This window comes from Apodemus sylvaticus, chromosome 3, assembly GCF_947179515.1.
Source record: "Apodemus sylvaticus chromosome 3, mApoSyl1.1, whole genome shotgun sequence".
NCBI lineage: Eukaryota > Metazoa > Chordata > Mammalia > Rodentia > Muridae > Apodemus > Apodemus sylvaticus.
The window spans coordinates 162,757,057-162,771,493 of record NC_067474.1 but is presented as its reverse complement, the minus strand read 5'-3'; the positions used below and the strand labels follow the sequence as shown (position 1 = coordinate 162,771,493).

The 14,437-nt window shown below is 40.6% G+C and overlaps 1 protein-coding gene across 3 annotated transcripts in view; it reads left to right on the top strand.

Moving 5' to 3' along the window:
- LOC127681612 (zinc finger protein 420-like) overlaps positions 1-14,437 on the top strand; it is a 662,660-nt gene that overhangs the window by 206,147 nt on the left and 442,076 nt on the right. The gene's annotated exons all lie outside the window — the stretch shown is intronic.

Below are 14,437 nucleotides of genomic sequence, written 5' to 3'. Positions count from 1 at the left end.
TTCATGCAGCTATAGACACCTGAGAAAATAGGAAACTAATTGGTCCACAGCAGGTTTGGATAATTTAAACAGATTGGCCTAAAAACTATGGAGTGGTACAAATCGATTGGCTCACTACTACGCAGGCTTTCAATGCTAAGGAATGATTGGTTTGTGATTCATGGGCTTTGTTGTAAACTTATAAAAGCTGTCCCAATTCTGCACTCAGGGTCCCACAGTCCTCCATCCCTGCGCAGTGTATGACTGTGGACCCCAGAGCCTCTGGAATAAAAATTGCATCAAGACCATTTCTCGGGAGTGATATGGGTGTTGCCTTCCGAGGCATAGGGCGCTGGTGTGTCCTCATTTATCAGGGCTTACATTTCTTTGTGCATTGGCCAGGAAGTGTGACTATCCTTCATACGCGAGAACTGACATGGAGGTAAAGGGAACCCCACTGGAATGTGTGTGTGCCAGCCAGTGTCTTTGTTCTGAATGTCCTGAGTGTCTGACCTGCACTATTTTCTGAATCTGAGGAGATACGTGCTTTTGGTGGGCAGCTGTTCTCTCAGATCGAGAGGACCAGAGGACCGTGGTGAGTAGACATGCTTGGTAGACCACAGGCTGAGACCCTGGGAGATGTCCCAGGAAGTTTGGGGGAACTCCAGGGACGCCTGGAATATTCCCGTCAGAGAGGACATGGTAGTTCTACTGAATTGGAGAACTCATACACCCTCCCGGCCATCTGGTTTTCTGATCTGGTTCTGTCTGTTTCAGTAGAGACAAATACTTTTCAGTCTTTGTCTTGTGTGTTTTTGTCTACACTTTGACCATTGGTAGGGTACAGCAGTTTGTTTTCTGTCTGTCTCACTATTTGTAAAGGTCTGAGTCTATAAGCTTGTCTGAAAGCTTTCAGTTTTGCTTGCTAGCATCTGGGGCTTGGAGAGCCTCTCTGGGATGGTGAGTTCGACTGGCAGCCATGCTAGTCGAGACCATGGGGGTATGGAGGAAGCTTTAGACCCTGGAGTGAGCTGAACATGGTTCTTCTCCATCTGTAAACAGCAAGACAATAACGGCAGGAGCTATGTTTTGCTGAAATTTGGTTTATCTTGTTCCTGCAGCATGTGCAGAGGCACCTGCTGTCTTAAACTGCACCCTCTAGGGGAAAATTCTGTGATTTTCTTTGCTCTGTGTTCTTGAATCTAGAGGCCTGACAGTGGCAGGAACAGGCTGTCTATATGGTGTTATTTTGTATCGTGTTCTGTGTTCTTGGACTTAGATATTGTTTGGACTTTAGACCAACTGAAAAGCAACTGTGGCACCAGAATCAGGTCACGTGACTCAAAAGCATGCCAACTGAGAACAAAAGGAGAGACAAAATGCTTGGGCTCTGATGCCCCCTAGTGGGGAAAATAAGTCATAACAAGACACTCAATGTGGAAGGTGCGAGAATTTGGGGTTTAAGTTGGTACAGATGGTTTATCTCTTTTTATTTTAAATTGTTTAAATTATTATGATCGATGTGATGTTAAACTTTGTGGTTATATTCTTCCTCTGGGAGAGATGGCAAAATAAGGGAGACCTTAGAAGACTAGGTTTTAAAATATTAAATGAAAAATCTGTCTCTGTGGTATTAAAATTTTGTTTTGAGATTTACATTACAGAAAATACCACTCCCCTTGAAGTCTCAATACGCATATTTAGCTTGAAGAAATTGTCTTTCTAGAGAATATAGAAATGGTCAGATTTAAAATGGGGAGACAATAAAATTAATTATATAAACATAATTTCACTTAATAAAAATCTTTATAGTTGTTATTAAGATCAAGGCATAAGTTCTTATTTTTATACAGATTTTATTTTGATACACAAATCAAGGTTTTCATTGGTATAAATACTAAAAATTTGGAAGTACAGGATTTACACCCAGTTCTTTGCTGTTATTATTATACATCTGAGATGTTTAAGCCTGTGAGTTTAGGGCCAAATTGAAATATAGGGCTCTGGGTTTATTGTTAGGGTGTTTTCTAGGTTTTAATCATAAATAGCTGAAGATAGTTTAACAGACAACAGTCCACATTACTTTACATAGATAGTTGGTTTTCAAAAATGTCAAAAATCCAAGGAATATGATGTTTAAGTCTTAAAAGCTGTGTTAAGCTTTCTATATATTTTCAGTTAATATTGGTCACTCTTAGATTTCTAATGGTATTGAAGACTGTTAGTCTCATAGACAGCCCAAGCTGTTTAATCCTGACAAAGCTGATATAGATTTAAATAAATGATTTTCAGGTGACATAAAATTTAAAGCCAGGACATGAGTCAATTCTTACAGTGTTAATTCTTAAGTGTTAATTCTGACAGTCTTTTAAGATAATACAGATAAAAGGGTTCTGTTTAATTGGCAGGGATGATAAACTAGGTGTTATGTCTATCTAATAGATTATAATTTACAAAATGGTAATAATTATGTTCAATTAATATTTAGAAAGGACCACAGAGTGGTGCAGGAGAGGACCTGAGACCACCTAGCCTGATACTATGGTATCTTTCTATCTAAGGGCATAATTCCCAAGAAACTGATTAAACTCTTTGAGATTGTTTTATTTTTAATACAGGAAGCCAAAAAGAATACCCCCTTAGACAAAAGGTAAGAGGTACCTGAAGGACCAACATCACACTTCATTGGCAGGTCTCGAGGGTGTTGCAGCCCACAAATTTCACCAAGGTATATAAGGTTAAGCAGGAACCAGATGAGATACCTGCAGCTTTCCTAGAGCAGCCCATAGAGGCACTCTGCAAATATACACGCTATGACTCCAGGGGGCAAGGAATACAAAGCTACTATGACAATGGCTTTTATAGACAGAGCTAGTAGAGATATCAGGAAAAAGCTTCAGAGGCTAGAGGGATTTAGTGCAAGTTGCTGAGAAGGTCTGTGGAAGGATTTAGTGTAGGTTGTTGAGAAAGTCTATAGAGAGATTTAATGTAGTTTGCTGAGACAGGGAGACAGAGGAGGATAAGAAATGGAGAGAAAGAAAGAAAGGAAGCTACAGAGAATCCTGGCTATAATAGTTAGAAAAGGCAGAAAAGAGAGACAGAAAAGGAACAGTGTGCATACTGTAAGGAGACAGGCCACTGAGCCAGAGTGTGCCCTAAGAAATAGAAGCTGGGAACAGGAATTCCCAGATCTTGGGAAAAGTGCCCCCAAATGGTAAACCCAGGTGTTAGCCCTGGGTGAAGACAGTTACTAGGGGAGATGGGGTTTCTGAACATCTCCCCCAACCCAGGATATCTGTGGGAGTGAAAGAGAAACCCACTCAGTTCTTGTTGGACACAGGAGCTCAACACTTCTTGGTCTTCCAAGCCAATGGCACCGTTTCCAAGAAAAGATCTTGGGTCCAAGAAGCCACCAAAATGTATTCATGGACTACCCGAAGAACAGTGGACCTAGGGATAGGATGGGTAGCCCATTCATTTAGTGTCACCCCAGACTGTCCCTACTCTCTGTTGGATGGAGTAAGACATACTCTTCAAAATGGGGGGTGGGGGGCAGATATGCTACCTGCCCAAGGGGCTGCAGCTAACTGTCCCCAAAAGAGAGACTGACCCCTGCTGAAAGTCGCTACAGACAGGAGCAGTTTTCTCCATAATGGACAGAGATAAGCAGGTGCTGCTATTGTGGATGGCACAAATGTCATCTGGGTAGAAGAATCTTTACCCCTGGCATGTCAATGCAGAAAGTGGAGCTTGTTGCCCTCACCAAGATCTTGGAACTTGAAACCAGCAAGAAAATCAACATCCACACAGATAACAGGTATGCCTTTGCCACAGCCCACACCCACAGGGATATATGCCAAGAGGACTGCTCACATCAGAGGAAACCAATAGGAAATCTTGGACCTCTTAGATGTCCTAATGAAGCCACTAACTGTGAGTATTATTCACTGCCCAGGATGTCAAAAGGGAAAAGACTCGATGGACAGATCAAGTGGATCCGGAAATGGATATGCAGGAGCCTATACTGGTTATGAGTCTGTAAGAGACACCCACTGGGAAGTGGAACAAAATTAAGAAACAGCCTCACTTAAAAAAAGACTGTGATTGCTAACCACCCTACCAAATATTACCAAGAGAAGGTGCACACAAGAAGGGGGAACTATACTCCCCAGAAAGTAAGCCAAAGACTCACTAGGCCAAATGCACAGATGGCCTCATTTAGGGGATTAAAAATCTTGTCCTGGGGCTGGAGAGATGGCTCAGTGGTTAAGAGCACTGACTGCTCTTCCAGAGGTCCTGAGTTCAAATTTCAGCAACCACATGGTGGTTCACAACCATCTGTAAAGGGATCCAATGCCCTCTTCCGGTGTGTCTGAAGACAGCTACACAATATTTACATATAATAATAAATAAATCTTAAAAAATTATTAAAAAAAAACTTGTCCTGGCAGTTAAGGGACCGAACATATATATTTATGACTCAAGTTTTAGGCTAGAGAGATAATAGTATAGTGTATGATATGCCAGCAAGTAAATGCTTGTGCACAAAAGAGTAAACAGGGCAAAAGACCTTGAAGAGAATAGCATAGAATATATTTTTAAAAGTTTATAAAAGCTAAGGCAGGAGAATATGGTTGCAAATACCTTCTAGCATTTGTAGATACTTTCTCTAGATGGGTTAAAACAGAAAACAGCTCCCAGGGTTATAAAATATTTTTACAGAGTTTCAGAGAGCCCAAGGTAATTAGATCAGACAATGGTTCTGTTTTTGTTTCTAAGGTAAGTCAGAAATTGACAGAGATATTGGGGACTAATTGGAAACATTATTGGACTACTGTCCCCAGGGCTCAAGACAGGTAGAGAAAACAAACAAAACCCTATAAGAGACCTTAAGTAAATTGACCTTGGAGACTGGCTGAGGCTGGGTGGTGCCTCTCCCTTGTTTCTGAACAGCCTCTGCCATTTTAACCTGAACACCCTAGAGATCCTCTTTGATACCACAACTCCTTTGGTGTCCACTGGGCTCTCCCAGGAGGTGTCCCACAATATGAGATTTGCCTTAAATGCTGCAGGCATGCAAGAGACTCCTCACTGCTTCCAGATAAGTGACTGGATCTGTTATAAGAAGGCTTCAGGAACAGTTGCTGAAACCCTGATGAAAGAAACCCTCACCAAATTGACCACAGAGACTGGTGTTAATGATTAGATAGCTCTCATACCCTTTGTGCTCTTCAGGCCTTTGTTCTCTAGGCTCAAGGAGCTCGAGTGGGTGAGGCAGCGAGCATGGAAGCAGCTCTGGGAGGCCTACTCAGGAGAAGGAGACTTGCAGGTCCCATATTGCTTCCAAGTTGGAGATTTGGTCTAAGTTAGATGCCACCATGCAGAAAACCTTGAGAGTCGGTGGAAAGGCCCTTATCTTGTACTCTTGACCACCCTGCTTTCTGTTTTGATGATACCCTTAGTAATTTTGCTCCTTTTGCTTACAGTTGGGCCTTGCATTATTAATAGGTTTATTGTGTTTGTTAGAGGACAAGTGAATGTGGTCTGATCATAACACTTAAACAATAGTAAGAGAGCCTTCTGAGCCAAGAGGAGGCTGACCTTTAATTCTCCTAGTTTTAAGATTAGATCTATTAACAAGAGAAGAAGTGGGGAATGAAATGATACAAAATATGGCCTAACTCTCTATGGTCCCCAAGAAGTCAGAAGTTTAAAATGGTATCTCTCTCCAAAGAAGCTCTAACTCCAGCTTTCTAAGGAGCCCCAAACACCTCAAATTCCAGAGGCCACTCTTTGTTAAAAAGGTCACATTCCTTGAGTCTGTTCTTTGTCAGAAACTAGGTGAAAGGTCGCAATCCAGAGCCTGCCCTTTGTTAGGAGTTTTGCAAAAGGGCCTTGAGTAGGTGATCCTGGCCCCAAAATGTATCGAGAAATGAAATAATTAGCTGCTTATCTTGCTTCTGTAAACTCCTTATGCCATCACCCCCACGCAGGAGTTCATGCAGCTATAGACCTCTGAGAAAATAGGAAACTAACTGGTCCACAGAGGGTTCAGATAATTTTAAAAGATTGGCCTAAAAACAATGGAGTGGTACAAATTGATTGGCTTGCCCTATGTAGGTTCTCTACGCTAAGGAATGATTGGTTTGTGATTCATGGGCTTTGTTGTAAACATATAAAAGCTGTCCCAATTCTGCACTTGGGTTCCCACAGTCCTCTACCCCTGTGTGTTATATGACTGTGGACCACAGAGCCTCTGGAAAAAAATCCTCTTGCTTATTGCATCAAGACCTTTTCTCTCGAGTGATAAGGGTGTCACCTTCTGAGGCATGGGGTACTGGGGCACCCTCGTTTATTGTGTCTTATAGACACACCAGTGTTATAAGTAATCAGAAGGAGGTTTCTATATAGGGTAAAGCATAAAACTTTCATTGGAGCATTATCCCATCTGTCTTTAAATATTCAAGCCTATGACCTGCCATGTGGCTAGATCCTTAACTCTCTGCCCAAGTTCCCATCTATGTGTTTTCTTCTCTGTCTCCCACTAAATCTCCTCCATCTACTTTCTCCTCCCTACATCACTTTTTCTATCCAGAAACTCCACCTTCCAATTCTTGTCCATGAAATTGGATTTCATGGTTTTCTTCTTACAAGAAATCAGGTGAGACATATCACGAGAACAACAGTAGTTTGCCTTTAGGCATAGAGGGCTGCCTGCCCTTCCAGTATCTCAGTAGGTTTAGAAGGACAAGTGTTTACAAATGTAAGGCAGGTGTTGGGCCATAGAAATGACAAAATCAAGATCCTGCTACAATTAATTCTCTGCGATTATAGTAATTAAAACTTGAAAATAGATACACACCTCCAGACGTGTTTAGGAAATTAACCTCAATCCATGTGGAGAGACAATGCAGGACACAAGAGGAAATTCAGGCAAACAGGTTGTAATGCCACTTTGATGTAAACTAGTCTGGCCTCAAATGAAGAGGAATACACCTGCCCCAATGTTCTGAATGCTGAAATTATGTCAACAGTACTTGAATATTTTATGTCTATAGAGCCATTCAATGTAATTACACATTGTATATCTGAACAACATTGTTTCACTGTGTGTCCACTTACAGTAACACAACACTAACATCCTAAGAACCACACACTTGCATAAACTGTATCTTATTTGTAATGGGCAAAAATTACTTGGGGTCAATGATAAGCTCTAGTGATTTAATACATCAGGATTGTAAAACCATATGGATTTCTCTTCAATGGAAGAGAGGAAAACTTTTTTCTAACCAGAAGTGAAGGAACTGATATAGCAAGATTCTTGGTGACCTGTGATTGATGCACTAACTGATCACACCCAAAAGTGCAAGATTGTCAAATTTATCCTAGGATGAGCAGTCGTGCTGTACGAATTTAATCAGAGGACTTGGGAGGCAGAGACAGGCAGATTGATGAGTTTGAGGCCAGTCTAGTCTACAGAGTGAGTTCCAGGACAGTCAGGGATACACAGAGAAACCCTGTCTGGAAAACAAAAAGAAAAGAGAAAAAAACAAGAAAAGAAAAAAGAACATGCTAGTCATAGGTAAAGAAAGAATGAGCAAGAGAAAGACAAGGGCCAGCATATTTAAAAAAGATTGCTACAGTTAATTTAAGCCCAAGCAGAGCAAATGAGTGTCTCAGAGAAACATCAGATTGAATAAGGCAGCTGGGAGAGGAGTTTGAGCTGGAACAGCTGAGGTGATCCGGTCAGTTAAGAATAAGCAAGAGTTGAGAATGAACAAGAAAGGGGGGATCTTATTTAGCAAGAAATTTCAGAGGCTGAAAACATTCTAGGACTAGACATAGACCTCAGAATACTAAGGAAAAGAGACCCACCAAACAGTACAGAAAAGGTCAACAGTAATTATTGTACTCTAACCAGGACTAATTCAACACACTGCATCAGTGAGAACAAAATTAAAGGACTAACTATCATTTAGACTGGACAGAATATGTGATTCAGAAAGCAAGTGCAGCTTCTGGAGAAAAACAACTCAGCTCAGATCATTCCTTGTGTCAACAAATATCATGGATGGACTCTCTGGTGGTAGCATTCACAGTGTCAAAACCTGCTATGCAGAATGGGACAGGAGGCAGAGGTATCCATGGCCAGACCCAGATTTGGATCCTGTGATCTACAATCTCAATCTGCCAGGAAAGGCATTGCCACTGGTATCACAGTGGCAAGACTACCTGTGTGTAACAGATAATTTTCTTGTTCAAGCTGAGGCCACCCCCTCAGGAAATAAAATAGATTAAACTGAGAATCTGGCTAAAATACAACAGGGAGGTCATAGACACTAGGAGAGAATCAATTACTAATAATTTGTGTCATGTGTAAATGGCCTTGCCACACTCTGATGCTGATTTCAGTGTGTCTAAAAGAAATTTGTTTTCAATGGGCATCTGCTAATTCAGAGCCTCAAAACTAATAAAATATTAACATCGATTGACTGCTTACTGCACTGCCTACCGTGGGAAATCCATATTGTCACATCTAATATTCTCAATGAAATTTTCCAGAATCATTAATCAAATAGCATCTGGAAAAACCAAACTCATGTGCTATTTCAACTGACAGGTGAGCCTCACCCCACCCCTTGTTCAATCCTTTTAACATACCTGGAACCTTTGTTAGAGTCTCCTTGGTCTTTATCATCCAGGACTCTTAGATTTGATTTATAGTTATGAAGATTTGGCTGAGTATATGGAGACCTGAAAATGGGACAATATTGTTTAGAAAGAACCTGGAACATTTCATGGTACAAAAATATAAGATGCCAACACCAGGCAAAAGGATAACAATGGAGGAAAGAGGAGATATTATGAAAATGTCTCTTTTTATTTGAGGATCTCAGATTACCCTATGTGATGTAAGAATCAGTCACACAGTTAACACACCTACAGATTCATTTTCCCAGCAACATGAACGAGGAACAAGGAAGAATGTAAGAAAACTATTGTGAGCCAGGCAGTGGTGGCGCACGCCTTTAATCCCAACACTCTGGGAGGCAAAGGCAGGCAGATTTCTGAGTTCCAGGACAGCCTGGTCTACAGAGTGAGTTCCAGGACAGCCAGGGCTATACAGAGAAACCCTGTCACAAAATAAATAAATAAATGAATGAATAAATAAATAAATAAATCCAAAAAACAAAAACCAAGCAAACAAAAACAGAAACCTACTTTGACACACAGAATCCAGACTGTTGAACTTCTCCAACAAGAGGTCTCTGGGGAAAAAAGCCCTAAATGCAGTGGTCTAAGCATTCCTACACCTGCAAGAAGTCCACATTGCGGAACTCAACAAACCATGAATGTGCAAGGGCAGAGTGCTTTTCATGAAGCAAGGAGACATTTTTCTTAAGTGAGCAATCATAATTATTTCAAAGGTGAGGTCTAATTTTGCCTTAATCCATAGCAAGTTTTCTAGTTATAAAAATATCTTGGAGCCGGGCAGTGGTGGCACATGCCTGTAATCCCAGCACTCTGGGAGGCAGAGGCAGGCTGATTTCTGAGGTCAAGGCCAGCCTGGTCTACAGAGTGAGTTCCAGGACAGCCAGGGCTACACAGAGAAACCCTGTCTCAAAAACCCACAAACAAACAAAAAATATCTTGGCCTGCTATCAGCATCTCACAGCATGCTATGCAAAACCAAGGAAGGATTCAAAGACATTCTGGAAGCATGGCTAACTGAAGAGCCTGTTAACATTTCAATCAAGACATAGTTGAGTAAGTGGTTTCTTTTTTCTTGGTAATCTCTTGGCCTGCCCCTCTAACCTCATGCTTACCTTCAATTTGCTCACACCCCATCTGATGGCCTGGTTCAGTGAGACCCAACCAGTTAACTATGAATGCTTTCTCCCTCAAACTAAAATACCAAAAATTAATCTCTCCATCAGCCCAAGAACCAGGTATCTTCTTTGCAATGCTGCAGGTTGCATGTCTTAGGAAAATAATAAAGCCTCATAGGAAACTACAATGTCCTATAAAACCATCTGTAGGATGTGACCAAAGTCCACGTCTTAGTCAGGATGTAATATTTTATAAAGCCTGCCCACATGGTGGAATTGGCTTTCCTCTGGTGACACTCAGGGTTAACAGAACCTATGATATATCTTTTCCTCAGCCATACCTCACTGCAGTCCTATCTTCATTTTTAATTCAAACTTAAGGAATAGCATTAATAGGTAGGCTATGAAGACACATTTCTGAATGCTGCATTTACATCCAATACTGAATATACCTCAGTATTAAATTAATGGAGAGTATATCTCTGCTTGGTTAATGTTAATATTAACCATATGATGGTGCCTTACAGCCATATGATGGTGCTTTATAACAAAAAATTTCTAATTCAGTCAAATCTGCACTGGTCCCCCATATGACAAATATCTACAAAGCTCTCTTAGGATGCCTATTCAGATAGTTTCCGGGACAAAAGGAAATGAAATGGCAAATGGGGGAACAGGGGAGTTAAGAAAGCATGAAGGAATTTGAATTCAAGGAGTTTTATTAAGGCTTTTGCAAAGAAAACCCTCTCTGATTACAAACTCCAGATACGGCCAAGGTTCTAGGAGGTTATTTTAAAAAAATATTCTGGCAACTATAAAATTAATTAAAATATCACCATAAATCCAATTCACTGAATATCAAACTTCCTGATAATGGTAAAATACCCACAACTCAATTGTGAGGGTGGCAGCACAAAATGCACCCCTTCTCCACACCCCTGCTCCATTCCTGCCCATTTCCCAGCCCAGCAGCTCCTCTGACCTGGCAGGTGACAGGACCAGCTGCTGAAAGTCCTAAGAGGCCAGCACAGCAACTGCAGCTTAAGGGAGTTTTCAGGTTCCGGAAATAGTAGGACTTAGTCTCCCACTAGGCAGCCAAGATGCACTGAGAATGCTGGAACGGTGGAACTTCCTGTCACTTCCGCCTCCTTCCTCAGAGCCACTCCTTCTGGACCCGCCCAATACTCAGCAGCTTTCTGTAACTCTAAGCCCAGCAACCTCAGGAACTTTTAATTAATTAGCTTCCCAATTCTTCACAGCAATTTTTGTTGTTTTGGATTTTTGCTTGCTTTCTTAATTATTATTCCTTTGTTTTTATTTTGTCTTTTTCTTAAAGTCAGCTAATCATTCAGGAGGCACAACCTCGCCATCAGGAACTCTACTTCTGCTGCAGGCTGCCTTCCACATGGCTTCCCAGGACCAGAACTGGATATAGAAAGACAGTTCACCTGGGATCTGGACCCTTCAGAAACAAGTGATCCTGCCTAACATCTCACATTGTGAGTTTAACCCCTGGGCTAAAAATGCCTCATCTCCTTTTAACACCTTCTATTATTTTCTTACCCACAAATCAGTTTGTTCCTGTTGTCTTTGAGTTGATTTACGTGGTTTTCAAACTTTGATATTTTTGATCATGACTCTGAGTTTTCAATTCTTTATCTTGGATATCATATACATTGTCCTCCTTATAGGATACATATATGGTTTGTGGTTTTTGCCAAGGACAATTTATCTTAGTTTTACGTTGTATTTGTTTTGAGCACCAAATTTCAGAGAGATTACTTAATTGCCTGCATTTTTAGCCCAGGGGCTAGACTCACAATGTGAGAAGTTAGGCAGGATTCTTTTTTCTGAATGGTTCAGAACCCAGGTGCAGTGTTTCTCTACATTCAGTTCTGGTCTCGTCTGGCAGCAAGCTTGTGGGGAAGCTGTGCAGAGTAGGTCCTGGGAAGCTGTGTGGAAGGCAGCCTGCTACAGAAGTGGAGGAGAGGTTCCTGATTGTGAACTGAACTTCTTGGAATCTTGTACCATAGTGTTGTCCTATGCATTGTCAGAACCAGATGTGAGACAATTTAGTATACTTACTTCCTAATGGGGAGTTTTCTGGACCTCACAACCAGAATTAACACAACTTGAAGAATTTTAAGATTTAAAACTGTGATCCTACTGTGTACTCAACTTGGTGGTTTAGCCTACTTTTAAAAGAACAATGTAAAAACAAATATTGTTTCCCATGGATTTCTCTTGTTATTGTGAGGTCCTGAACCTTGGTCAGTGATACTTTGAGATGCCCTCTCATGAGTCACTGAGATGTAGATCAAAGCAAAAGCAAGAGTTTTATTTTCCAGAGTGTCTGTGTTCACCTTCAATTAGTCCCTCAAGATGATGTGTAAAGAAAGCGACCCTGAATAGATGTTACGAGTGGTTTTAATAGTTTTTAGGGGCACACGTTGCATCAGCAAGGTTAAAGTTCAAACATATTGGCTAAGCAGATTAACTTTTAAGTCTATAGTCTAGCAAACATGCCATGCATTTGAACTCTACCTGGGGCTTTCCAGAGGATTTGTATAACTATCAGTCAGTACATTCTGAGAATTTTTTAACTCAAGAATGTTCCTGTGGTTGTAGACTGGAACTTGGTCTAGCCTTCACTCCAGGCATGAGGGGGAAACTGGTAGGAGGGTATAAGACTGGAAAACCCCTTAGGGTTCGTTGTCGTTATCAGCTTTTAAAACCTAACCTGTTGCATAGCTACAATGGTGATTTTTATGCTTTTTCAACCCTAGACCAGAAACTGCATGAGTGTCTTCTACTGAAAGCATGAAATACAGAATCTTAAAGCAACCTTCCTAAATATACCATTGTGGATATTGATTGATAAACAGTGATGTTTATAAACATTTGTTGTCTTGATCACTTGCAGCCTGTTACCTATTCCTTTTTAAGACTCTGTTACAGATTTCTGTACACTCTCCTATGTCTTTCCCATGTAATGGTTCCCTCAATGTTGTATAAAAACTGCAAAGCTTATTTTTTTTAACAGTTCCACGTGGGGCTTTATTTAAGATGGGAAAGGTGTAGCAGGCGGGAAGAAGGAAGGAGAAGAAAGGTGCAAAGCTTATTTTTAAGGCCAGCCAGGAAGTTATAAATAGACATCAGAGAGATACATACAAAGTACACAGAATAGACACATACACAGAGACAAAGGGAGACACAGGGAGAGATACACAAGACAGCCTTCGTACTTCAGCCCATTCAAAGGATCTAAGGCACAGGGAACATGAAGCATATCCTTTCTTCTTCTTCTTCTTCTTCTTCTTCTTCTTCTTCTTCTTCTTCTTCTTCTTCTTCTTCTTCTTCTTTTTCTTCTTTTTTTCCGAGACAGGGTTTTTCTGTGTAGCCCTGGCTGTCCTGAAACTCACTCTGTAGACCAGGGTGGCCTTGAACTCTGTTTCCCAAGTGCTGTGATTAAAGGCATGTGAACCCCACTACCTGGTGGTGTTTATTTCTTAACTCAACTCAGATACATTATTAATCACCAATATGCTTAATCTATTTACATATGCAGAATCAAGTAGCTTGTGAGTTGTTTTTTTTGCATAAACATAATATGGGGAAGAATAAAACTCATCACAGAGGAAAACAAGAAGCCCTGCCCTCTGAAAGGTGTCCATGAGCTCAGAAATCTGACTTTAAAGACAGACACACACACACACACCCAAGTCTGGGCTTTTGTTTCTGAGCTCTCACCTCCATCCTGGAATGGAATCTGTTTTATCCTGTCACAATCATCATAACAGTTACTGAACCTCAGAAGTCTCCTGAGAATCCTGGAACTTATAATCATGAAAAGAGTTGATTTGCTAGCTAGAATCTCTAAGGATGCTTGGGTAATTCTGGAGCGACCTTTCCAGAGCATATGCATATGTGCATGGGTATATATAGACTATTATAGAGAACAATCACAAAACCATCTATAAGAATGACTAAACAGTCTGAATTGTAATTCTATTTGTAGTTTTCTTTTTCTTTCTTTTTTTTTTTTTGAGAAAAAATCTAGACAGTTTTCTAAAGGAGTTTCTGTATTTTATCTCAACCTTCAATATTGTGCCATAACCTAACATTTAATTAATCATTTTGTTTGACTGAGGAATTCAGCTCCTCTACCTTTTCTTCAAGTCTGATAATCTTTCTCACACAGGTGTTCTGTGAGATATTATCATTTGGCTTGCTGCTAGGTCTTTTTTTTTCCCCCTCCGGTGTTTCTAATCACCTATTAAAGTCAATTTTCTTATCCTTTGTCGTCCTCATTTCCTTCCGGCATCTGCTATTATTTTTTTTCTCACAAATCATTCTATTCCTGTCCTCTTTCAGTAGATTTACATGGTTTACATATTTTGATCTTTTTGATCACGACTGTGTTTTCAGTTCTTTATCTGGGATCTCCTGTAAACTGCCCACCTTCGGGGATAAATATATGGTTTGTGGTTTGATCCAAGTAATTTTTTTTTATCTTGGTTTGACTTTTTTTGTGGTATTTGTTCTGAATATCAGAATTTAGAGGGATTGCTTTCTTGTGTGCATTTCTAGCCCAGGGACTAGATGCACACTGTGAGAAGTTAGGC